The sequence below is a fragment of the Schistocerca serialis genome, chromosome 5 (genome assembly GCF_023864345.2).
Source record: "Schistocerca serialis cubense isolate TAMUIC-IGC-003099 chromosome 5, iqSchSeri2.2, whole genome shotgun sequence".
Classification (NCBI taxonomy): domain Eukaryota; kingdom Metazoa; phylum Arthropoda; class Insecta; order Orthoptera; family Acrididae; genus Schistocerca; species Schistocerca serialis.
In genome coordinates this window covers 819,962,785-819,989,553 of record NC_064642.1, presented here as the reverse complement: position 1 = coordinate 819,989,553, position 26,769 = coordinate 819,962,785, and the positions used below count along the sequence as shown (strand labels likewise).

Here is a 26,769-nt window from a genome sequence, read left to right as displayed (position 1 = left end):
TGTAGCAGGACGTCGCCATCGGGTGACAGCACGTTTGTAATAATTCAAAATTGTTGCGTAGGCCTAAATTTGTAATTTTTCTCTTATACTAATCGTCGTCTTTCTCCGTTTCATGAATGGGATTACTGTATTATGGCAACGGGGATAGAAATCGCAAAACGTACAAAAGATTAAAACATTATCAATCGGAGAATTAATTCCAGAAGGAGCGAAAGAGCCAACGATGAGGTAGGAAAATTCACGATCCATTGTGTGCCTGACTGTATGATCTCTGCCAACAGTGATCGTAGTACCTTTCCTAATCTAATTAACAAATTGAAGTATTCTCGTATAGTATGTAGACTTTGGACAGAAAATTAATTTTAGGGAGAGAAAACCAGAATGTTTCATTTTTGAAAGTATGCATTTACTATGCCATCAGAAAATGAGTACACTAGATAGGCACACTGTAGCCAGTCCATTGGCGGATATCCAGGCACAGGATGTCGCCAACACGGATGTGGCAACAAATGAAATCGAAAGTGAAAATGTGGTCGCAGTGACGACGACCAGTTACATTTTTCAATTAACATGGAGACAGATGATAGTAACATTATCATTCGAAATGATACAATGATGACAGCAGATGAGACAGTGTCACAATTTTCTCCAGGGAGTATTTTTTCCCCTGGTGAAAATGTAACACGTGACGGCGCGGGCTTCTTAAATCATTCTCTGCCTGCCACATTTAGGCTTAATGCAGACGTGCATCGAGCACACGGGAATCGTCGATCACGATGCATATGTTACAACAGTTATTTAAGCAAAGCTTTAATGATTTCAAGAATGAGTTTCAGGAAGAGCAAAAACAAACACTCAAATAACGTATTGATGAAAAATTTAATGATTTTTCAGAACAACGGACAGATACACAAAAGGGATTACTTGAATGGCAAAAGCAAACTCTTGATGCTTTCAAAACCGACATAACACAACAGTTCTCTGACTTGGCAAACGAATTTCATGCTGATCTTTCAAATGAATTATCGGATAAACTTGTAAGTATGGGGAAAGATCTAAAAACATAATTTCTCAGTGGTTTGTCACAAGATATAGATAATTTAAGCCAAAAAGTATCATCAGTAGGCAAGACACAAGAACAGTTCGCGGGAAAGGTGAAGAAGTATCAGAGGCTCAGACAAAGATGTGGCAGGAGCAGTCACAATTGTGCCAGAATATAAACAAACTCACAGGTACCATTGATGGGTTGCAAACAGCGTAAAAATGTCTACCTGAAGAGGTACAAGATGTGTCATTGTAACTAAGTGGCACACGTTTAAATACTCATTTCATGAGAAGGGAGCAAGAAAGTATAGTTAAAGACATTAAGGAAATAGAGGATTCAGTCGAGGCTGGTATCCTAGACCAAGGCAGTAATCTGACGCAGAAGGCAGTCTAGGAACATAAGGGTTATGTAGATGTAATCGAGGAAGCAATGAAGGTACAGAAGACAGGACTAAGAGCTGAAATAGATCACAGGTTGAAAGCAGTGGAGGAAAAATCACGGACTAATGTCGTTATTAACATTGACAGGGAAAGGGAATATTAAACAACAAGCTATAATGTGCCAAGAGAGAGGATTGATAATCCGAACATCTATGCATACTTGAATTCTAATCTGTCAGGTGAAATAGACCACAACTATAACACGCAGCAGGCGCTGCCAACTTCTGTCCCTGTCACGCAGAGGTATTCGGAATATGATACGAAACATCAAAATAATGCCACGTTGGCATGCCTTTGTACTTTGTTTGCGAATGAAGGCTTTTTATGTCACAGGCAGTCTCCGAATTTTTTCTTCCAGAAGTAAGCGAACAAATCCTATCGTGTTTGTAAGAGCCTTCCGCAACGTTTTGCCAAGGAACTGGACCGAAATGCAGAAGATATGCTTTGTGGTAGGTTTCACACAGGGTGACGTCTTGCTGTGCGCCACTGACATGACGGAAAAAATGTCACACCTACGAACAGTTTGAAAGGGCATTCGTAGACAAGTTCTGGTGCATTGTAGTACAAGAAAGATTGAGGCGCAAAGTGTTAACATGGCGACATTCAGCAGCAAACACGGAGGGCTCAGAAGATACTTCAAGAAGTATCTAAATAAAACCATTGCTGAATAAACCCAATTTAACATGTAGATGTCATAAAAATTTTGAAAATCCAACCACTGTCTACCATACACGAGAAATTAATCACCACCCATGAGCACGATACGGAGAATTTCCTCTCAGTTCTCGATTCCATTGATCTTATTTACGAAGAGAGACCTTCGCAACCACAAAGCGACAGCGTGCACGCAGACCACACTCGAACTAACGAACAGCACGGCAGCCATATCCCCCCCACAGCAATACCAACCGGAACCAGTTTGATAATGGAAAGGCACAAAAATTCAGGTGAGGATATAAAAATTACCATGGACAGTTTTGCATTTGGACAGGATACAATGGTCAGATAGGTAACAGTCAGCAAGCATACAATGTGCTGGCGACCAGGAACAATTCAGTATTCAGTTTATTCACCGTTGACCACTTACAGCGGACTAGGTCTGAACATTAAGTATACAATTAACAATAACTTTACAGTAAAGTTTTTACAATTTAATTCCTTCTCTTTTAGGAATATTCTTATATACTATCGTCAATGATTGTTTCAAAATATTCTGGTATCTTATAAAATGGGTGTTTGAGTAACCAGTCATAAACCTTACGTTTGAAAATATTACTGGCAGATGCCAGTAGAGCAGAAGCTGGAAGTTTATTGAAGAGTTTTAAACTCATTACTTTGTGTGAGTTTGCAGTCTTTGTGAGTCTGTGTCTTGGTATGTCGAAGTCCAGTTTGACTCTGGTGTTGTGGGGATGTATGTTCTCTCTGGTCTCGAACTCATTTAAGTTGCTTTTGACATAAAGCAGTGCTGTGTACATGTATAGATTCACAAAAGTTAATATCATGTGCTTGATAAAGACGGTTCCTTGGGCTTAACTTTGCTCATTATTCTGATTACTTTTTTTTTTGAATTTTCAGAATTTCACTGACAAGGCAAGACTGTCCACATAACAATATTCCGTAGGAAATGTGCGACTGAAAGAGGCCAAAATATACCACCTTTAGATACTCATCAGTGACTACATCTGTCAGTCTCCAGATGAGATAACACACTCCTGCTATTCTCTTGCAGATATGGCTAATGTGTTTCTCCCAGTTTAATTTTGAATAAATGTGGAATCCTAACAATTTTATTGATTTGCTTTCAACAGCTGTAGTTAAACCCAGAATTAGTTCCTGTGTTTTATCAGGATTACACAGGAGTTCATTAGAAGAAATCCAATCCATTACTAGTTCTAGTTTTTCCTGTGTTGCCTGATGCAGTTCTGTTGTGTCATGGTGTGTATTGAGCAATGTTGTATCATCTGCATTACACACAATTAAATTTGCTCCTACATGGTAAGGTAAGTCATTAATTGCAATGATGAACAGAAAAGGACCTAGGACCGAGCCCTGAGACACTCCAGTCCGAACTTCCTTCAGTGAGGAGCATCTATTTTTAATTGATACAAACTGTCTCCTGTTACTTAAGTATGATTCGATTACATCCAAAGATGGTTTGTGTATGCCATAAAATACCAGTTTTGCAAGTAGGGTGTTAGATGGTATGCAGTCGAAGGCTTTGCTAAGATCACAAAGTACGACTGATACTAGATCCTTGTTTTCGAATGCAGTTAACACCTGGTTAACAACCCCAGTGACAGCAGTAGTGGTATTTTTACCATGTTGATATGCAAACTGTCTGCTGGAGAGGAGATCATGCTTATCAAAATAGTTATTTAGTTGACTGTACATTACATATTCAAAAACTTTAGAGAAAATTGGGACAATAGAAACTAGTCGATAATTTTGGGGCAGATGCTTATCTCCCTTTTTAAAGACTGGTATCACTTTAGCAGTTTTGAGTGCATCCGGGAAAACTCCAGATTCTAAACACATATTAAAAATGAAAGAAAGAGGCTGACAGAAAAGGTGTATTATTTTTTTCATTACATAGTTAGAAAACCAATAACAGTACATACTTTTGGAGTTGGTGAACCTTGCCACAGCTTTTACAATATCCTCTGGGGTGACAACATTCCAGTGGAAAGTATACATCCTAGGGGCACAGCACCAAGATGATCTAGTGCACAAGTGCCACTTTGCTTGATTTTGTTTTTCAGCTCACTCACTGAAGTTAGGAAGTAATTATTTACTTCTTCTGGGACCAGTATTTCATCTTGTGTATGGGTTTGTGAATTATATTGGTTGATGATATCCCATGCTGCTTCACATTTGTTGGGAGCACTTTCAATGTAATGTTCACATGCTTGTTTTTTGGCCAAGGACAGTTTGTCTTTGTAGATTTTTTTACATTTTAGATAAGCTCTATAAGAAATATTATCTAGCTCAGGTCCTTGTTTACAAGAATTTTTATATATTCTGTACAGTCTGAGCATCTCCTCCCTAGTGAGAGCTAGCTCATCTGTATACCATTTTAGCTGTTTGTTTTTCTGTTTATGCTTAGGGCTACTTTTGATTAATGGTGAGCAGGAGTAACATAATTCTATGAGTATTTCCCGGAAGTTGTTATACACCATTTCACCAGCACCCTTCTCAGGTTGTGTGTTGTATACAAAGTCCCAGTTAACATCAGATATTCTGTCAATAAATAATTTAATATATTCAACTTTCTGCCCTCTTACCCATGTGGCGTTAGACTTGATTCTGACTGATTTGTCTTATTTAGGCAACTGATCACAGGAGAATGTTAAAATCAATGGTTCATGATCAGCTAGGGCTCCACTGGCAAGTCTGACGTCATACATATCTCTAAAAAAATTTACTATGATATTATCTAAGCAAGCCTTATCCCGTGTTGGTGTGTAATTTGTACATTGTAAATTTAGTGATCTTAAGATATTAAAAAATGTTCTAGTAACATGTTCATCACTGTTGGCCATTTCAATGTTGAAATGGCCACAGATAATTAGTTTTATGTTAGATTTTTCTCATAAGCAGCTCAAATCTTTCGAAAAATGTATTTACATCTCCTCCTGGTGATCTATATAAGCTAACAATTATAGTATTCTCTATGTTTAGTCTTATACAGCTAAATTCTCCATCTAGTTCTGCACAGTAAGAGCTAACATATATTTTAGTAAACATTATACTATCTTTAACATATATTAGGGTACCTCCATCCTTTCTTTCACTTCTACACATAATGTGTCCAACAGCATACCCTTGAGGAACAAAATATTGTACTTGATCTTCTGTCAGCCAATGTTTTGAGATACAAACAACATCAACGTTTTCAATACTGCAAAAATGTTCTAATTGTAATACTTTGTTCCTAATGCAGCGAATATTCGTTTGCATCACAGTAACAGATTTATCTTTCTTGTTTATTGTCTGTGAACACTCTCTCATTTGAATGTCGCTTTTAGCACCTAGTTCAAGTACAGGAGGTTTATTACCCGCCGATTCACAGACTTTTATACTAAAAAATGACGTACATTACAGGTATTACTCAAACCGCTACTTTCGTAGATTGTTTTATTCCGTGTGAGTCTTTCTTTAATTATTTCATTGTTACGTTCGCACACAAACTTTTTCCCTTCATAGTTTAGGTGGTACCCATGACTGGTGTCAAGGTTATGCTGCATTTTACTTATATCGACCACAGCACAATTTGCGACGCATTTTGCGTATTCAGAGCACAGTTTCTTTATTTTAATATTCGTTCTTCGAATTTCTTTATTAACGCACGAACTATAGATTAGATAGTGCCTATGAGGCACCGTAGCAACAACTGTATTCTTTGATTTATTTTTTTTCTAGAATGTTCTGAAGCACTTTTAAGCAGACATCTGCTTCATTTTTCGCAACATCATTTGATCCCGTTATGCATACGGCAAAGTCATTTTCTTGCGTGGATTTTGTTTGAATGCAAGGGTCTAAAACGTGTTTAGTTCCCGCTCCAGGTTTAACAACACTGGTCACTGCTAAGTCTCGATTTATTTCTCGAAACATACTTGATAAATTCCTTCCATGGCTGTCTGTTAGAAAAAAGCACACTGTACTTTTTACCTGTTGTTCCCCGTACATCAACATATTTCCCAGAGTGATTATTCGTTTTCAGCGCATTGTCTTTTGAATGGTCTGGATCATTTACACTGTCTTTAACACCATCACTGGACTGCAGAACACCGTATTTGTTTTTATCCGTAAATGTAACTGCTGTTGCAAAGTTCGTTTTTATTTTTCCAGCTAAAGTCCAACCTTTGTGTCTCACTTCTGTCCACTCGGACGATTTGTGCCTTTCGTCAGGTGCCACTTCGCTTGATTTGTTCTTCGACCGTAGTTCCCGATTTTCATTCTTGAGTGTGGTGATTTCGCTTCTTAAAGTGTTGACTAAGAATTGTAGACCTGAAACTCATTCTCTTAAATTTGTTATTTCGACGTTACAATTCTCGCAAACTCCCTTTTTTAGCACATAACTGTAACTTTTTCTCGTATTAGAGTTACACACTTCTACGCTCGCGGCCATCTTGATATGACTGGAATGGTAACCGGCAACAGCAGAAGGCAACCAGGTGACAGAATAATTCGTCGCCGTGTGACTATAATCGCATAATGTGCACATATCTGAGGTTGCGCCTAACGAACAGATAAGTGTTCAGGGTAAGTTGGAAAACTCGAACCCGTCTTGATAGGCCCCCTTTCGATGACCACTAATATGGGTGGAGGCAGAGAACTAGCTAAAAGCTGTTTTCTTATATTCAACCATGGAGGTAGAATAAGGGGAGATGGCGCTACAGACTTACGCTGTACGTTGTTTTGAAGCCAGTGGGTGGGGCCTGCCGCCATCTTGGATCCCGCAAAACATTAGCAGACGAGTGTTTACAATTCTTTCGTGTTCGTTATTTCTGTCGTGTGCACGCGATATTTATTTTATATAGTAAATGTTACACTGTTTTAGTGAACAACACAGCATAAGGAACGCAACTTCAATCGTTTTTCTGGTCCTAAATGCATATTCGATGCAGTAATACGACACCAAAATATGAAGCTTCTGGCCTCAGTACTGTAATTCCTTTTTGTTTATACAACGAATAACCGAGAAGAGAAGTATGTGCTGTGAAAAGCGTGCTTTCATAATCCATTTCTGTTCACTTTCATTGTGTGTGTGCCGATAATTGATAAAGCCAGAACTCCAAAACAATGATTGATAGTTTACAGGCACCGATTTGTATTCGTTGCATTTTCAAATGTTCAGGTTTGCAAGAAACTTGCCTTATTTCCTTTGGTGTCCCATAGATGTATGCAGGGACGATATAAACAAGCCAGCTGTCATGTCAAGAAAGTGAAAGATTCGTTAAATTACGAAGGAAAAGAACGGAATTTAAGATTGTCAGGCCCATCGTAGTTTACACATCTACTTTGTTTTTAAATTGTACCTACCAAGTGACATTCAGTGTGGCAAATAACAGCAATTTACAGGTTAACACGACAATACAGTGATTAATATAATGATCTAAGTAGCCTGGACATTGATAGGGAACTTTGCTTTAACAAATATGTAAACCTTTAAGTACTCATACTTTAACCACTGTAACATGTGTTCCACAGATTTTACTGAAGATTTAATTAACTACATGAAGTTACACTACTTTTATATTAAATTATCGCATTTTAAAACATTAGTCTTCATTTCCAGGATATTTATTGCCAGGACTTTTCAGTTACTCGGGAATAACCAAACAATGAAAACCAAGTGTATTGCTCACCTCCAGAGAGTTCTTCGCATTGGACTGATAGGAAATCTAAAGTCAAATCACAGAAATAAAACCATACTGTATTACTTCACAGTGCATCAGAATTTCAAGTATATATAAGAAAATAGCGATTAAATAAGTCCACTTAGGGATGAAATGTGATTTGTTTAAACTTTAGACTACAATCAGAACGATTAGTACACCAGTAAGCGACGCAAGCCGGCATTTTTTATCAAAACACTTCACGACTACACGAAATCAAACTACTAGAAGCGAATGTTTTGGGGTAGCTAACATGGCGGATCTTGACTTGGGTCGGCTTCAAGTTTGTGACGTCATGACAACTCCTCTTATTTTTACCTCCATGGATTCAACAATTGTGGTGATATCAAAGATGACCGGTGTCAGGAGGATATTACCAACTGTGTAGATGCAAATGAAGACACAGGGCAGGCAGTAACCTATGCAGAAATACTTGGTTTAAAGGTACCCATAGTACTGGACACTGGAGCTACCACGAATACAATTTCGTAGGGCCTGTTTCACCAACTACTAAAACGAGGACACATACCGATGCTTCCATTCCAAAATTGTAAAATCTAAACATCTGTAAGACGTAGTCTAAAGGTGTAAAATTACAGACATGGATTCCTACTCAAAATGATAGCTTTTCTTTACACTGAATTTTTCGTGTCATTCAAAGGCTAAGAGGAAACTGCCTTTTCGGCATGGACACCTTTAGGAAGTAGCACAAATTGACATTGGTAAGGGGAAGTATCATTTCGTTCCGAACGACCACAAATATTCAGTAGACCTAGTCAGGTCAAGTGACAGAGAAAGCAAACCAAAACACACTACTGACATTCGAATGCAATTCTTCTATCCTACTGTTATGTTTGCAAACACACATGAAATTGAGCAATCACAGGAAGAGAAAATAGGACATGAGATTGTGCGCGCCGCGGTGAGTGAGTCAGTGTGTCTTACAGAAGAACACAAGGAAGAGTTGCAAGAGCTTTTAATACAATATGCTCATGTTTTTTAATGACGCCCTGGTGTAATCGAAGGATACAAATACAAAATGGAGGTGTTCCCCTACAAAACCTTCTGCTTTTCGTCTTATCCCATTTCCATGGGCCGAGAAGGAGGTTGTGGGGAAAGAGATCAACAGAATGCTGCACTGGGAAATAATACAACCATCCTTATCTCCATACTGTAGCCCCATTTTGGCCGTTAACCAGATGGTAGTGTCCGCCTTGTGATCAATGCACGAAGAATAAATAAAATTATTGTGCTTGTCATGACATGGCCTGACAACCTGGAAGAACAACTTCTTAAATTTCATAACATTATGTGATGATGATGATTATGATGATGATGAGGTCTCATACTCCGAGGAGTGTAGGGGACGATGTAGGAGACCCGTACCACTGACTAGGCAAGGTCCTAGCAGAGGAGGTGTACCATTGCCTTCCTCCAACCATAATGAAGACGAATGATGATGATGAAGACAACACAACAACACCCAGTCATCTTGAGGCAGGGGAAATCTCTGACCCTGCCAGGAATCAAACCCAGGGTTCTATGTTCTACCTTTTGGTTTAAACGTCAGTGCAGACGTATTTATTTCTGCCTTAGATGGAGTCTTAGGGCCTTAATTGTTAAATAGAGTCACTGTGTATGTTGATGTTTTACTGACTGCCGCCCCAAAGTTGTCAGAACACTTAAGACTCTTGACTCAAATCTTGTATAGGTTTTCAGAATACGGAGTCACAATCAACCTCATGAGGTCACATACACCCCTCACAAACACACAAGACGGATAAAATGCATTATCCCATTCTAGCAAGTTGTTAACACTCTTCCTCATAGCTCAACTGGCTTTACACCTACAGAACTGCTGTTTGACAAAAGACAGGTAGGCGATTGGGAAAAACCTCTAACCAAGGTCCCTAGGAAGAAAATATCACATGAGGAGGAAAAAAAAGTTCAAAAAGGGTTCAAATGACTGTGAGCACTATGGGACATAACTTCTGAGGCCATCAGTCCCCTAGAACTTAGAACTACTTAAACCTAACTAACCTAAGGACATCACACAAATCCATGCCCGAGGCAGGATTCGAACCTGCGACCGCAGTGGTCGTGCGGTTCCAGACTGTAGCACCTAGAACCACTCGGCCACCTCAGGAAGAATACAGAAAACAACTGAATGATCAGACATTTGGACGCACTGTAGAGTACCATGTAGGACAAGAAGTACTCCTCAGGACCCATCCAAAATCGACTATGGTAAGTTGAATTGAATGTACCAACTGCTGTACACAAGGCCATTTGTTATATCAAAAATCCCTACCTAGGAGCCTATAAGTCAGTGCACTTAAACAGTGGTAAGGAAAAGGGGCTCTACCCACACAAACATTTATGTGAATTTGTGCACCAAAAAGAATTTGACATTGATCAAGCACGCTTAGAGCAATGTATATGAGTGTATATAAGAGATGGCATTCTGTCCACTTGAATATACTTATTACGACTGATGTTTAGTATTAAGCAAATATTTAATTTTGCCTATTTCATGTGTAAGTTTTAACTAAGTCAGATTTTCATAGTATGTTTACAAGCCATAGTAGCTCAGAAATCATTACTCTCACTGAGTGTGAGAAATTACTTAATTTGATACTGTACTGTTTACACACACAGTAGGGTGCGATTGAGACGCAGCTCACGGAAGCGGCGAAGTGCAGTGAGGACAGAACTGTGCACATGCAGCAGCTCACTTTAAGGTTGACAACCTCCACGCAAGCACACAGCACAGCCTAAGCCGATGGATCGCCGCCGGACAACGATCGTAGCTTAGCAAAGAAACACGAAGCAATATACATTTAGAGAAAACTTTATATCATGAGTTGACTACCAAGAAAATAAAACGCTGACACTACAGAACTACAATAATTGGGCACAGCCTAAGAGAACACTTTTTCTCAGGTGCAAAAAGTTAAGTCAAAGCGACAACCGCAGTACGAACATGTACACTGTTACAGCTCATTAAAAAATTGATTCTACATACTGACAGAAATTGAAAATATGAATATTGAAAGTGTGATGCGTTAGTAGGTGTAGTGTACCTAAACTGGGACATCTGAAAGACTGTTAATTTTTTAAGTGTTTGTCTCTCTCTTCCTCATGATTTATAGGAAGATAAACCTGACAAGATTGTATAACATGTGGTATAGAATCTATATTATCTCAGTAATTTCAATTTTTTATTTTCATTTGTTAACAGTTTTCTTTTATTAATGACTTCTCTTGTTTCATAAGTATTCAATACAGTGTTTATTACAAGTTTGGAGTAAGGTTTTATTTAGCATCAAGTAGAAATGAGGTAAAGTGACAACATCTGTGGACATTACTTTATAAGACATTAATGGGAATTGGTAGTATTTCAGGTGAATGTAACAATAGCAGCTGTTCAGTCTGCCGCCCTTCCTACATATCTTCAAAGACTTACCATTATTCATAAAAATAGTAAAAAATGTTAATAACTAAATCACGTCGACCACATTTAACAGCCAGCAAACAACTATACACTTAGTTTTAAGTCAATATTTAAGTGTCCTTCCAGCAGACAATGCAGTCACATCCTGGGTAAAACTGAGAACACAATAGTTAGGTGTTTGGTACCAAAGCATAAAGGCCACACCAAAAATGATTAATTATATATATATAAATATGTGTGAGAATGATGGTGTAAATGCATGTACGAAACAGCTATAGTATGCCAAATGTCTAGAAAGGTTGAACTTAGGTCTTGTGCACTGAATTCAAAGGGGTCAGACCACGCATTATAAGACCATATGACTGAGAAGAGCGCTAAGCAAGAGTTATTACAAAGCATTTGCACATGAACACAAGTTGTCTCAACATTGTTTCACACTTTTTCATTGTCACAACTCTCGTGCACAACAGAATACACAGGAGTGATATTCTGGAGTAAAATGAAGTACAAGTCACTCACACTTAAGTAAACTGTTTACAGTTGATGAAGAGACTTGTGTAACACAATATTGTACTGTCAGAATGTATCAATAGATAATAAACACGAAGTATCGTAAGTGGATGAACATGAGTAGATAGTCACAAAATAATGTACTCAATAGTTCCTCGTGATGAATGAAGGTTGCAGTAGTAAAGCAAAACTGCTTCTTCTTGTCTGTAGAATTTCCTGTAGACCGGTAGACACATCCTAGTAAACTTGACAGATGTGTAGTTAAATGTAGTAATGTAGGCTTATTGCGATTTCTTGTTATGAAGCTGTCTTTCCTCAGCATCTGTAATGATGGGTACTTGCATCAGATGTGATGTATGACCACAGAACTCATGCACATCATGTGATAACTTTGTATGCAAATATTTTGCCAATAGAGGAAAATGAGATTGAAAAATGGCAACCTGTGTAGTGCCAAAGTAATATCAGACTATGAAAACAGATTGTTCACAAATGAACATTCAAAAGAATAATGCCCTGGAGCAAAATGTGATAAATATGCAAATGTAAAAACTGAAAAATGTTTTGTGAAATAAAATCACAAGAAATATACGTAATATTAACTGACTTGTGTGCATAATTTCTACACAGTGTTAACGTAAATTTTTTTCCAATATTTATGCAAAGAAATGTAAGTGCCAGCGTGTCAATATATTTTAAGACACAAATACCTAGTTTATCATAACGATGATGTAGTGAAAAAACTACGATGCAATGTAATGCTGAATATGTTTTCCAGGACTGCATATGTGAACTAATAACTGTAAATGTGCTATGAATATTTTGTGAAGATTTGAAACCCATGGTGCTGTGTGTTCCTATTAAAACATGTGCCAGTGCTGGGCAGTAACGAACATTTATATCCTCAGTGGACTTGTATATTGACAAGACATTCTACCACTGAGAGGGTATGGAAACAAATAAAGGCATTGGAGGCTTACCTTGAACCCATTAAAGTGTCTTCAGGATGATGATGGCTCAACCACTGATATATGTGGATTACGACAGGAACAAATGCCTGGGCCATAAATGATGAAGCTCCTCACCACAGCATTGATTGTTCCAGTATGCACAAGCCTCGGCACACCTCGTTGCAGCTATGGAATGAACACTTTTACTGACTTTGGCCAAATAAGTGAAACTGTAGTATACTCATAAACAGCTCAACTTAACTACAATGTTAACAAACTCAAGTGCATGCACAGCATGTCATGTGAGATGTATGTGATGGACAATGCCGCAATAGCAGCGGTTAGATTCCAATTATCAAACTACAGACTCTGAATTCAAATGCACCTATTGACAGAACACTTAAAATTTTTTGTAAATAGTAGTAGTAACAATTTGTAAAGTGTACATTAAACAGAATAACAGAATGATATATATATATATATAAAAACAAAGATGAGGTGACTTACTGAACGAAAGCGCTGGCAGGTCGATAGACACACAAACAAACACAAACGGGTATACACTCGCACACACACACATATCCTCCACACACATACAGACACAAGCAGACATATTTAAAGACAAAGAGTTTGGGCAGAGATGTCAGTCGAGGCAGAGGCAAAGATGTTGTTGTATGACAGGTGAGGTATGAGTGGCGGCAACTTGAAATTAGCGGAGATTGAGGCCTGGTGGATAACGGGAAGAGAGGATGTATTGAAGAGCAAGTTCCCATCTCCGGAGTTCGGATAGGTTGGTGTTAGTGGGAAGTATCCAGATAACCCGGACGGTGTAACACTGTGCCAAGATGTGCTGGCCGTGCACCAAGGCATGTTTAGCCACAGGGTGATCCTCATTACCAACAAACACTGTCTGCCTGTGACCATTCATGCGAATGGACAGTTTGTTGCTGGTCATTCCCACATAGAATGCGTCACAGTGTAGGCAGGTCAGTTGGTAGATCACGTGGGTGCTTTCACACGTGGCTCTGCCTTTGATCGTGTACATCTTCCGGGTTACAGGACTGGAGTAGGTGGTGGTGGGAGGGCGCATGGGACAGGTTTTACACTGGGGGCGGTTACAAGGGTAGGAGCCAGAGGGTAGGGAAGGTGGTCTGTGGATTTCATAGGGATGAACTAACAGGTTACGAAGGTTAGGTGGACGGCGGAAAGACACTCTTGGTGGAGTGGGGAGGATTTCATGAAGGATGGATCTCATTTCAGGGCAGGATTTGAGGAAGTCGTATCCCTGCTGGAGAGCCACATTCAGAATCTGATCCAGTCCCGGAAAGTATCCTGTCACAAGTGGGGCACTTTTGTGGTTCGTCTGTGGGAGGTTCTGGGTTTGAGAGGATGAGGAAGTGGCTCTGGTTATTTGCTTCTGTACCAGGTCGGGAGGGTAGTTGCGGGATGCGAAAGCTGTTGTCAGGATGTTGGTGTAATGCTTCAGGGTTTCCGGACTGGAGCAGATTCGTTTGCCACGAAGACCTAGGCTGTAGGGAAGGGACCGTTTGATGTGGAATGGGTGGCAGCTGTCGTAATGGAGGTACTGTTGCTTGTTGGTGGGTTTGATGTGGACGGACGTGTGAAGCTGGCCATTGGACAGGTGGAGGTCAACATCAAGGAAAGTGGCATGGGATTTGGAGTAGGACCAGGTGAATCTGATGGAACCAAAGGAGTTGAGGTTGGAGAGGAAATTCTGGAGTTCTTCTTCACTGTGAGTCCAGATCATGAAGATGTCATCAATGAATCTGTACCAAACTTTGGGTTGGCAGGCCTGGGTAACCAAGAAGGCTTCCTCTACGCGACCCATGAATAGGTTGGCGTACGAAGGGGCCATCCTGGTACCCATGGCTGTTCCCTTTAATTGTTGGTATGTCTGGCCTTCAAAAGTGAAGAAGTTGTGGGTCAGGATGAAGCTGGCTAAGGTAATGAGGAAAGAGGTTTTAGGTAGGGTGGCAGGTGATCAGCGTGAAAGGAAGTGCTCCATCGCAGCGAGGCCCTGGACATGTGGGATATTTGTGTATAAGGAAGTGGCATCAATGGTTACAAGGATGGTTTCTGGGGGTAACGGATTGGGTAAGGATTCCAGGCGTTCGAGAAAGTGGTTGGTGTCTTTGATGAAGGATGGGAGACTGCACGTAATGGGTTGAAAGTGTTGATCTACGTAGGCAGAGATACGTTCTGTGGGGGCTTGGTAACCAGCTACAATGGGGCGGCAGGGATGATTGGGTTTGTGAATTTTAGGAAGAAGGTAGGGGTGCGGGGTGTTGGTGGGGTCAGGAGGTGGATGGAGTCAGGTGAAAGGTTTTGTAGGGGGCCTAAGGTTCTGAGGATTCCTTGAAGCTCTGCCTGGACATCAGGAATGGGATTACCTTGGCAAACTTTGTATGTGGTGTTGTCTGAAAGCTGACGCAGTCCCTCAGAAACACATTCCCGACGATCAAGTACCACGGTCGTGGAACCCTTGTCCGCCGGAAGAATGACGATGGACCGGTCAGCCTTCAGATCACGGATAGCCTGGGCTTCAGCAGTGGTGATGTTGGGAGTAGGATTAAGGTTTTTTAAGAAGGATTGAGAGGCAAGGCTGGAAGTCAGAAATTCCTGGAAGGTTTGTAGAGGGTAATTTTGAGGAAGAGGAGGTGGGTCCCGCTGTGACGGAGGACGGAACTGTTCCAGGCAGGGTTCAATTTGGATAGTGTCTTGGGGAGTTGGATCATTAGGGGTAGGATTAGGATCATTTTTCTTCGTGGCAAAGTGATACTTCCAGCAGAGAGTACGAGTGTAGGACAGTAAATCTTTGACGAGGGCTGTTTGGTTGAATCTGGGAGTGGGGCTGAAGGTGAGGCCTTTGGATAGGACAGAGGTTTCGGATTGGGAGAGAGGTTTGGAGGAAAGGTTAACTACTGAATTAGGGTGTTGTGGTGCCAGATTGTGTTGATTGGAATTTTGAGGTTTTGGAGGGAGTGGAGCTGGAAGTGGGAGACTGAGTAGATGGGAGAGACTGGGTTTGTGTGCAATGAGAGGTGGTTGAGGTTGGCTGGAAAAATTTTGAAGGGTGAGTGAGTTGCCTTTCCAGAGGTGGGAAACCAGGAGATTTGATAGTTTTTTGAGGTGAAGGGTGGCATGTTGTTCTAATTTGCGGTTGGCCTGTAGGAGGATGCTCTGAATGGTCGGTGTGGATGTGGGAGAGGAAAGATTGAGGACTTTTATTAAGAATAGGAGTTGACGGGTGTATTCATTGGCTGAGTTGATGTGTAGGTGAAGGATTAGCAAACCCAGAACCTCCCACAGAAGAACCACAAAAGTGCCCCACTTGTGACAGGATACTTTCCGGGACTGGATCAGATTCTGAATGTGGCTCTCCAGCAGGGATACGACTTCCTCAAATCCTGCCCTGAAATGAGATCCATCCTTCATGAAATCCTCCCCACTCCACCAAGAGTGTCTTTCCGCCGTCCACCTAACCTTCGTAACCTGTCAGTTCATCCCTATGAAATCTCCAAACCACCTTCCCTACCCTCTGGCTCCTACCCTTGTAACCGCCCCCGGTGTAAAACCTGTCCCATGCACCCTCCCACCACCACCTACTCCAGTCCTGTAACCCGGAAGGTGTACACGATCAAAGGCAGAGCCACGTGTGAAAGCACCCACGTGATCTACCAACTGACCTGCCAACACTGTGACGCATTCTATGTGGGAATGACCAGCAACAAACTGTCCATTCGCATTAATGGACACAGGCAGACAGTGTTTGTTGGTAATGAGGATCACCCTGTGGCTAAACATGCCTTGGTGCACGGCCAACACATCTTGGCACAGCGTTACACCGTCCGGGTTATCTGGATACTTCCCACTAACACCAACCTATTCGAACTCCGGAGATGGGAACTTGCTCTTCAATACATCCTCTCTTCCCGTTATCCACCAGGCCTCAATCTCCGCTAATTTCAAGTTGCCGCCACTCATACCTCACCTGTCATTCAACAACATCTTTGCCTCTGCCTCGACTGACATCTCTGCCCAAACTCTTTGTCTTTAAATATGTCTGCTTGTGTCTGTATATGTGTGGATGCATATGTGTGTGTGTGTGTGTGTGTGTGCGAGTGTATACCCGTCCTTTTTTCCCCCTAAGGTAAGCCTTTCTGCTCCCGGGATTGGAATGACTACTTACCCTCTCCCTTAAAACCCACATCCTTTCGTCTTTCCCTCTCCTTCCCTCTTTCCTGATGAGGCAACAGTTTGTTGCGAAAGCTTGAATTGTGTGTGTATGTTTGTGTTTGTTTGTGTGTCTGTCGACGTGCCAGCACATTCATTTGGTAAGTCACATCATCTTTGTTTTTAGATATATATTTCCTACGTGGAATGTTTCCCTCTATTACAACTATACATATATATATTTAAAAACAAAGATGATGTGACTTACCATACGAAAGCGCTGGCAGGTCGATAGAAACACAAACAGACACATACATACACGCAAAATTCAAGCTTTCGCAACAAACTATTGCCTCATCAGGAAAGAGGGAAGGAGAGGGAAAGACGAAAGGAAGTGGGTTTTAAGGGAGAGGGTAAGGAGTCATTCCAATCCCAGGAGCGGAAAGACTTACCTTAGGGGGAAAAAAGGATGGGTATACACTTGCACACACACACACATATCCATCCACACATATACAGACACAAGAGGGAAACAATCCACGTGGGAAAAATTTATCAAAAAACAAAGTTGATGTGACTTACCAATGGAAAGCGCTGGCAGGTCAAAAGACACACAACCAAACACAAACATACACACAAAATTCAAGCTTTTGCAACAAACTGTTGCCTCATCAGAAAGAGGGAAGGAGAGGGAAAGACGAAAGGATGTGGTTTTTAAGGGAGAGGGTAAGGAGTCATTCCAATCCCGGAAGCGGAAAGACTTACCTTAGGGGGAAAAAAGGACGGGTATACACTCGCACACACACACATATCGATTCACACATATACAGACACAAGCAGACATAAATATGTCCTCATTACCAACAAACACTGTCTGCCTGTGTCCATTCATGCGAATGGACAGTTTGTTGCTGGTCATTCCCACATAGAATGCATCACAGTGTAGGCAGGTCAGTTGGTAAATCACGTGGGTGCTTTCACACCTGGCTCTGCCTTTGATCGTGTACACCTTCCGGGTTACAGGACTGGAGTAGGTGGTGGTGGGAGGGGTCACCCTGTGGCTAAACGTGCCTTGGTGCACGGCCAGCACATCTTGGCACAGTGTTACACCGTCCGGGTTATCTAGATACTTCCCACTAACACCAACCTATCCGAACTCCGGAGATGGGAACTTGCTCTTCAATATATCCTCTCTTCCCATTATCCACCAGGCCTCAATCTCCGTTAATTTCAAGTTGCTGCCACTCATACCTCACCTGTCATTCAACAACATCTTTGCCTCTGCACTTCCGCCTCGACTGACATCTCTGCCCAAACTCTTTGCCTCTGTATATGTCTGCTTGTGTCTGTATATGTGTGGATGGATATGTGTATGTCTGCGAGTGTATACCCGTCCTTTTTTCCCCCTAAGGTAAGTCTTTCCGCTCCTGGGATTGGAATGACTCCTTACCCTCTCCCTTAAAACCCAAATCCTTTCGTCTTTCCTTCTCCTTCCCTCTTTCCTGACGAAGCAACCGTTGGTTGCAAAAGCTAGTATTTTGTGTGTATGTTTGTGTTTGTTTGTGTGTCTATCGATGTGCCAGCGCTTTCGTTTGGTAAGTCACATCATCTTTGTGTTTAGATATATTTGACCATTAAGTTGTATATTCATGCCACATATGTAATTCTTTCAGTGTTGTCATGCTTATATTTGCTTTTCTGAGTTATATGTCTTTTTATATTTAATTTTTGACATTCTATACTTTGTAATCTATCAGATTTTCATTTTCATGATAATTGTCATCAACAATCTAAAAATTTGACACTAACCACATGCATGTGAAATTATCACAGTCGGATGATCCATGGTGTGAAAAACAAATACGTAAATAAATAAATAATACTCCTGTTTGTCAAGTACCACAGTTGCAGATCCCTTGTCTGGTGGTGGGAGGATAATGATGGAATCATCAGCTTCTAGGGAACAAGAGCCAGAAGTTCTGCAGAGGGCAGATTATGGTCATATTGGAGGGACCTGAGGAAGTGTTTTAAGTAATGCTGGATGTGAGAAATTTTTGGAAGGCTTGTAAGGGATGATTTTGAGGTGGTGGTGGTGGACGAAGCTAGGAGTATGGTTGGAGCTGTTCAAGGCTGGATTCATTGTCAAGTTTGCCATTGGAATCGTTCTGTGATTGGATTGCAAAGTGATATTTCCAGTTGGCAATATTTGGAAAGGAAAGCAGGTCCTTCACCAAAGCAGCATGAGTAATGCAGCATAAAATTATGCAGGCAAGTGCAGTAAAAGTAGATCAGAGCAGTGTAGCGAAAAATGTTTTGTAATTGTTATTCTAATCTCTCAATTTCTTAAGCTTGTCTCATAGTCCTTGTGTTATATGTGACTGTTCTCTGTTTCTTTACTCTTTCTTCTCAACTTTCTGCCTCCAGCAGAATCCTTGAGGCAGACTTATGAATCATCAGGATTCTAAGCAAGTCTCTCTACTCACCTGGGATAGTCTCATTTGAAAATTTGACATCACCATTGGAATTTATGGAAGATAAGTGGCAGGCATGTTGTTGGGGAGTTAATATTCAGCTGCCCGTAATATGGAGAACAGAGAGAGTTGGTAGCCTCCATTAACCTGGAGAACAGACACCACCTTGATGTACTTTTTTTATATCATCCCCCAAAAGCAGGGCTTCTATTTCCACCATACCACTGACCTTCATTTTCACTAGTTTTGAGGTCTGCACTTTTACAGTGGCAAGGGGACCTTGTGATTTACTATTGTCTGGGCCATGTGAACAAAGTTATAATTTTTTTAATGTGGTGGTACTCCTCCTCATCCTCATCTTCCATTCTCAGCCAGGCTTGGGACTAGCTATGACTTCCACATAACTACACACATTAATTACAAGAGTATATTAGTAAAAGGTCATTAATTTTATCTAGAAATACTTTAATAAACTGCTGCATAGAGAGATTATGATGCTCAGCCTACAGCATTAAGTAATATTCCAAATATTCATAAACGCAGTAAAATCTGTGGATTATTAGTTATCTTTTAGTTATTTTTTAAACAAATTAGTTTAGTATTATTTTGATAATATGCAATGTATTAAAGATAATTTCTGAGTTATATAATAAACTGTGATGTTTTTGTGTGCATATCTCTATGAAAGTCATTCCTATTCCTTATTTCAAGTTGTGAACTTCACTGTTCAAAGCTCAAAGCTCTCAATGAGCTTTAATGAATCAGATACATTCATATATAGATATGGATGAGAAGATAATGATTTTGAATTCTTTAAAAGTACATTTACGTGATTCCCAGGAAGCAACACATTTTATTAGTCTTACACCTTTCTTCCTTTCTTCTGAAGTTTAAATGACAGTTTTGCAAAAGTGGTATTTCCCCAAAATAGTGTACTATTCCTTAGTAGACTTACATATAGGTATAATAAGCACATAACACTATTTCTGCATTACAACAATCTTTGAGTGTTCTTAATATACAACAGCACTTGCTTAAGTTTTTGTTAATACATTTTTCCCACCTTCAGTGTCCATACAAGCTTAATCATAAAAGATTATATGACTCTTCTGCTGAATTTGGCTGTTTCATAATGATACAGTTTTCTTATAATTAGACATTTATCATTAGACACTTATCTTTAAACAATTTTCTGTTGCTTCTGCTGTTTTGCCAGTTTTCTGCTGCTAGTATTAATCATTCTTTCCTTTATATAGAACCTAATATCAGCAGCAAATAATGCACTATTTGTTGTTAAAAACTGTTGTAATAGCTTGCTAAAAAACAAGAATAGCATAGGCTCTGATAATAAACCTTTTTACATTCATGAAAATAATCAGTGTTTGAAAATATAACACAATTGAATGGGTAAATAATCTACTCATCAAGTGGCAGCATGAGAAAACACATATAAAGGATATGGAAATGTGCAAGCTTTTGGAACCAGTGGCTCCTTCTTCTGGCAGAAGGGTTGAGGGGAAAGGAAAGGGAATGAAGGAAAATGGCTGACCTCAGTACCAATTTCACTTTATGTGCCATCTGGATTCTCCCTCCAGACACCACTAGAGCTTAGAATGCCACAGGTGGGAACTGGCTTGGTTCTCAGCACCTGCCTCTCATATTTACATTAATTTCTATGGTATCAGAATTTTCTTTCAGTAACTATTCTTTTTGTTCCCTTTCCTTTTACTTTCTGACCTGTCTAATTTTGGAAAGGTCCAAAAACTAACCACAAGTCAGTTTATTATCATTTGTAACTTTGAAAACAGATTTTAGGAAATGAAGAGAGCTGTTTTCGTTGATTTTTCCTTTTCTGAAACAGTCCTGTGCATTAACAAGAACTTTGTTTTTGTTTAGAAAGTCTGTCAGTCTTTCATACATTGTTCTTTCAGTTACTTTTGAAATAGAGATAATAGTGACAGCAGTCTGAAATTTCTACTGTCAAACTTGTCACCACTTTTATAAACTGGTATTACTGCTGATAGCTTAAGTCAACAGGTTGAAAGACAATATTATCAGCACTATATTTAATAATTTTGCCCGGGATATCACCAAATTCTCAGGTAATTTTATTTGTTAGTTTACTGATAAACCTTTTTATTTCTTTGGTTGTTGCTGGATACAATTGTAGTCGTCTTTTGTTTGTTGGAATTTCTATCTTTGTCTTTGGATTATACACTGCTGGAAAAGAGTAGTAAACCATTTTAGAAGTATCCAATTCACTTAATATTTATTGCTGCAACAGTGCATATGTTGTGCATGAAATGATTATGTTTACAAATCAATAGCACAAGCAGTTCTGAGGTACCAGGTGTCGACCTTAGCTGGAACACCGATATTAGTACATGGTGTAGCCTCCATGGGTGGCAATGTAGGCACTGACTCTGGCATCCAGTCAGTTGTACAGATGGTGAATACTGTCCTGGAGTATGTTATACCACACCTAATCGACCTGTTCATGTAGTTCTGTCAGAGTTGTTGGATGACACACTGCACAAGTCACTTCTCGTTCCACAATATCCCACATGTACTTGACTGGAGACAAGTCTGGGGATCATGCTGGCCAGGGAAATTGCTGCATGTCTTGCAGAGCATGTTGAGTTTCAGAGGCAGTGTGTGGGCACACAGTATCCTGTTGGAACAACACATCGTCTTCCTGGCACAAGAACGGCAAAAGAGCAGGTCTAACAACATTCTGCATGTACCGAGTGTTGGTTAGTGTACCCTCCAGATACGACAGGTGAACAAGAGTAGTAGCCCAGACCATAAGGCCTGGAGGGGGGACAGTGTGTCTTGGATGAATGCACACTAGGAGACGTGCTCACCAGATCTTTGTTGTACATGCAGACGACCATCACTTGTGTCCAGGCAGAATCTGCTTTCATTGCTGAACCCCATGACTCTCCATTCCATCTTCCAAGTGATTACCTGACAGCACCAGTTGATCTGTGCAGGCTTAAGCTGTGGCATGTGTGGAAGATGGGCTACAGGAGCATTTGCCTGTAGTTTCACAGTTAATAAACAGTTCACAACAATCCATGTTGACACTGTCACTGCTGCCCTTACAATATGACAATCCTTGTATGCATCTGTGCTGCATGGATGTCCAGAAACTAGTCTACGGCTGTGAGAATGTTCATGTGACCACTGGTACCAGCATTGTTGCACAACTGATGCAACATGTCCAATTTGTGTGGCAGTTCTCCAAAAGAACCATCTTGCCACTTGGAAGGCAACAATTTGACCCCCTCAAACTCGCTCTGTTGGCTGTAGGAAGGACGAGTGCATCTCCATGGCATAGTTGCCTGTTTGCTTCAGATGTTTACACCACACTGAGCCTTCTGACTGTGAGCATTCCTTATTAAACGGGGGGAGATGGGGGGGGGGGGGGGGGACACAGATGATGCTCTGGCATCTATGCCACTAACCTATCTGTTGGTGGACAATGCTGAAACCATTATCAGTACATCTACCATCCCAGCAGGAGGTGTATGCTGTCATCAAATCAAAATCGCAAAACTGATGTCATCTTTCCAGGGGCACTTTTTTTTTTTTCGGGCACTGTATTTATCTGTGATCAGCTTTTCAGCTGCATTAATATATCAACAACAAATTCATTTTGTGTTTTATGTTGATTTTTTACATGCTTTATTATGTTTACCATATGATTATTCGTAACTTTCCACATTGTTTTTAATTTGTTGTTACACTTTATGATGTATGAATATTTATAATGCATTTCTGCTGCTCCTATAGCTTCCTTGGACTTTTTACTAAGCATTTCACTTATGGTTTCAAAGCAGTATTCTGCTTTGCATATTTGTGCAGTAGCATTTGGAGACTTTCTGATGACTTTTAGATTCTGCTTATTATCCATGCATTTAATTTTTGGTCAATTTTTATTCTCTTCCAAGAGAATGATATATAATGACTGTTTTTATAATCAGACAAGAATTTATTGAACTTTACAGCTACAGGAAATTGTTTTCCTTGCCAAAATATGTATTTCTTAACATGAGATTAAAGACTGTAGTGCTGTCTTCATTAATTAATAATATCTCAACATGTTTGGCATTGTCACATTTCTTGTGAGATTTTTTTTTTAATCAGTGTAAGTACTTGATGGTTAGAGAAACTTATATCCATGACCTCATCTTTATAGCCATGTTCTGATTTATCAGTGAATGTTTGATCAATTGTAGCTTCACTCTGTTGCCATTCTGGTGGCATCTTTTAGACATATGTCCATACTGTATGTTCTTAGCCTCCCCTCCCCTCCCCTCCCCATCCCACGAGAACCATGGACCTCGCCCAGGTAGAGTGGTTTGCATGCCTCAGTGATACAGACAGTTATACTGAAGGTGCAACCAGAATGGAGGGGTTTCTGTGGAGAGGTCAGACTAGCCTGTGGTTCCTGAAGAGGATCTGGAGCCTTTTCAGTAGTTGCAGATGATTGACTGATCTGTCCTTGTAACATTAGCGAACATGGCCTTGCTCTGCTGGTGATGCACATGGCTGAAAGCAAGGGAAAATGACAACTGTGACTTTTTTCCCCGAGGGAAATCAGCTCTACTGTGCCAATTAACAATGATGGCATCCTCTTGGATAAAATATTGTGGAGGTAATATAGTTCCCCATTCAGATCTCTGGGCACCAACTACTCAGGATGATACCATCATCAGGAAGAACAAAGCTAGTATTCTACAGGTTAGAGAGTGACATGTTAGATCCCTCAATTAGATAGGAAAGCTACAGAATTTAAAAACAAAATGGATAGGGTGAAGTTAGATATGGTGTGAATTAGTGAAGTGCCATGGTGGGAAGAACAGGACCTTTGATCAGGTCAGTACAGGCTTATCAACACAAAATCAGATAGGGGTAATGCTGGAGTAAGTCTAATAATGAAGAAGAAACTAGGACTGTGGATAAGCTACTATGAACAGGGAGAGACAAAGCCAACACCCCCCAGACTAGTACAAGTTTATATCCCATCTAACTCCACACGTGATGGAAAGACTGAAGGAATGTACGATGAGATAAATGAAATTATTCACATATTTGAAGGAGATGAAAATTTAATTGTGGTTGGTGCCTCGAATTAAGTGAAAGGAAAAATAGTAACAGAATATGGGTGGGGAAAAGGAATGAAAGAAGGAGCTGCCTGGTACAATTTTGTATGTAGCATAATTTAACAATCTTACACTTAGTATAGGCCTCATGAATGAAGGCTGTATGCATGTAAGAGTCCTGGTAAAACTGGAAGATTTCAGATTGGTTATACAATGGTAAGATGGAGATTTCAAAACCAGATTTTAAACAATGAAACATTTCCAGGGGCATATCCGGAAAAAACAGCCATAATTTATCGTTTATGAACTGCAGACAAAAACTGAAGACATTGTATAAAGATAGGAAATTAAGGAGGTTGGACTTGGATAAACTAAATAAATCAAAGGTTCAGAGGGAGCATTAGGCAATGTTGGACTGAGTGAGGGCAAAGAAATACAACAGAGAACAATAGGGTAGTTTTTTGAGATTTAATAGTGAAGGCAGCAGAGGAACGTGTATGTAAAAGGGCAATTGCTAACAGAAACACTTGGATAGCTCAGGATATATTGAATCTAATTGATGAAAAGACAAAATATAAAGATGCAGCAAATTAAGCAGGTGAAAGGGACTACAGATATTTAAACAATGAGGCTGACATAAGTTGCAAAGGAGTGACTAGAGGACAAGTGCAAGGCTGAAGAAGCATGCATAACTAGAAGAAAGAGAAATGTTGCCTACGGAGAGATTAGAAGAAGCTCAGAAAATACAGAAGCTACTGTATGAATATCAAGAGCTCAAATGGCAAGCCTGTACTAAACAAAGGAGGGAAAGCTGAAAGGTGGAAGGAATATATAGAGGGTCAATAAAAGGGGAACAAACTTCATAACAACATTATAGAAAGACTACATGAAGATGAGATGGGAGATATGATATTGTGAGAAGAATTTGACAGAGAACTGAAAGACCTAAGTGGAAACAAGACCCATGGAGTACATAACATTCCCTCAGAATTACTGAGATCTTTGGGAGAGTCAGCCATGAAAAAAAGTATTCATCTCATGTGCAAGATATATGAAACAAGTGACATTCCCTCAGATTCCAGGTGGAATATGATAATTCCAATTCCAAGGACGGTAGGTGTGACAGATGTGAATACTACCAAACCACCAGTTCAATAAGACCTGGATGTAAAATATTGGCATGAATACTTTATAGAACAGCAGAAAAATTGTATTGAGTCTTGCCTCCTCAGAACATTTGCATGTTAACCAAATTGTTTCATTCTATATAAATTGTGGCCAGACTTGGGGTGATTTTCTTACTTAAATTACATATTTCTCATCTGAAGATACCCCTTAACAAATATGATTACCAACAAGCTATTTTTCTGATATTGTATTTTTATTATTCACATTGCTCTATTTCATAATATCGGTCTTGCACCATGCAAATTATTAGGGTGGTGCATAAGTTCATAGACTTTTTGTTTTGCATGTTTGTGTCCCAGTTGCTATGGGTTTATTTATCGACTGGCATTGTTTATTTGTTGCTCACTGTCGCTATTTGAGTTAACATATTGTCATTTGGAGGTAGTGAGTGGAGCTGTGGACACTAGAAAATGGAGTGTTAAGTAGAGAAATCTGAATATTTCCAGCATATCCTTCTATTTCAGTTCAATAGAGGGGTGACAGCAGCAGAGACAGCCAGAAACATTTGTGGCATATATGAGGATAACACCACTGGACAGAGCATGGCAAGAAAATTGTTTTCTTATTTTAAAGAGAATCATTTTGACGTTAGTGACTATACACATTCAGGAAGGCCTTCAGAGTTTGATGAAGACCACTTAAATGCATTAATCCATAATGATCTACGTTAATTTACTTGAGAACTGGCAAATGTGACGAACTGTAATCCTTCCACCATCATGTGATATTTGCATGTGTTGGGAAAGGTTCAAAAATCGGGTTTGTGTGTACTGCATGCCCTTAGTCCAAATCACAAGAATGACCAGGTGGGCATAGTGCATCTCTGCTTGCTTGTCATCAATTGGCTCATGAACAACACTGACCATTCCTAGCCTGTATTGTTACAGGTAATGAGCAGCAACCCCTCGTATAAAGACCTGTGCACATCCACAAAAGATGATGCTATGCAGCTGGAGGAACAGCGACGGTGTGGTGTACTACAAGTGCTTCCTAGAGGTGTAACCATCACTG

General features: G+C 40.1%; 1 protein-coding gene across 1 annotated transcript in view; it reads right to left on the bottom strand.

The window, feature by feature from the left end:
* LOC126482248 (radial spoke head protein 4 homolog A) overlaps positions 1-26,769 on the bottom strand; it is a 469,316-nt gene that overhangs the window by 392,796 nt on the left and 49,751 nt on the right. Inside the window, exon 2 of the mRNA XM_050106228.1 lies at positions 12,828-12,983. The gene's annotated coding sequence lies outside the window, so the exon portion shown is untranslated. The remainder of the gene's footprint in view (positions 1-12,827; positions 12,984-26,769) is intronic.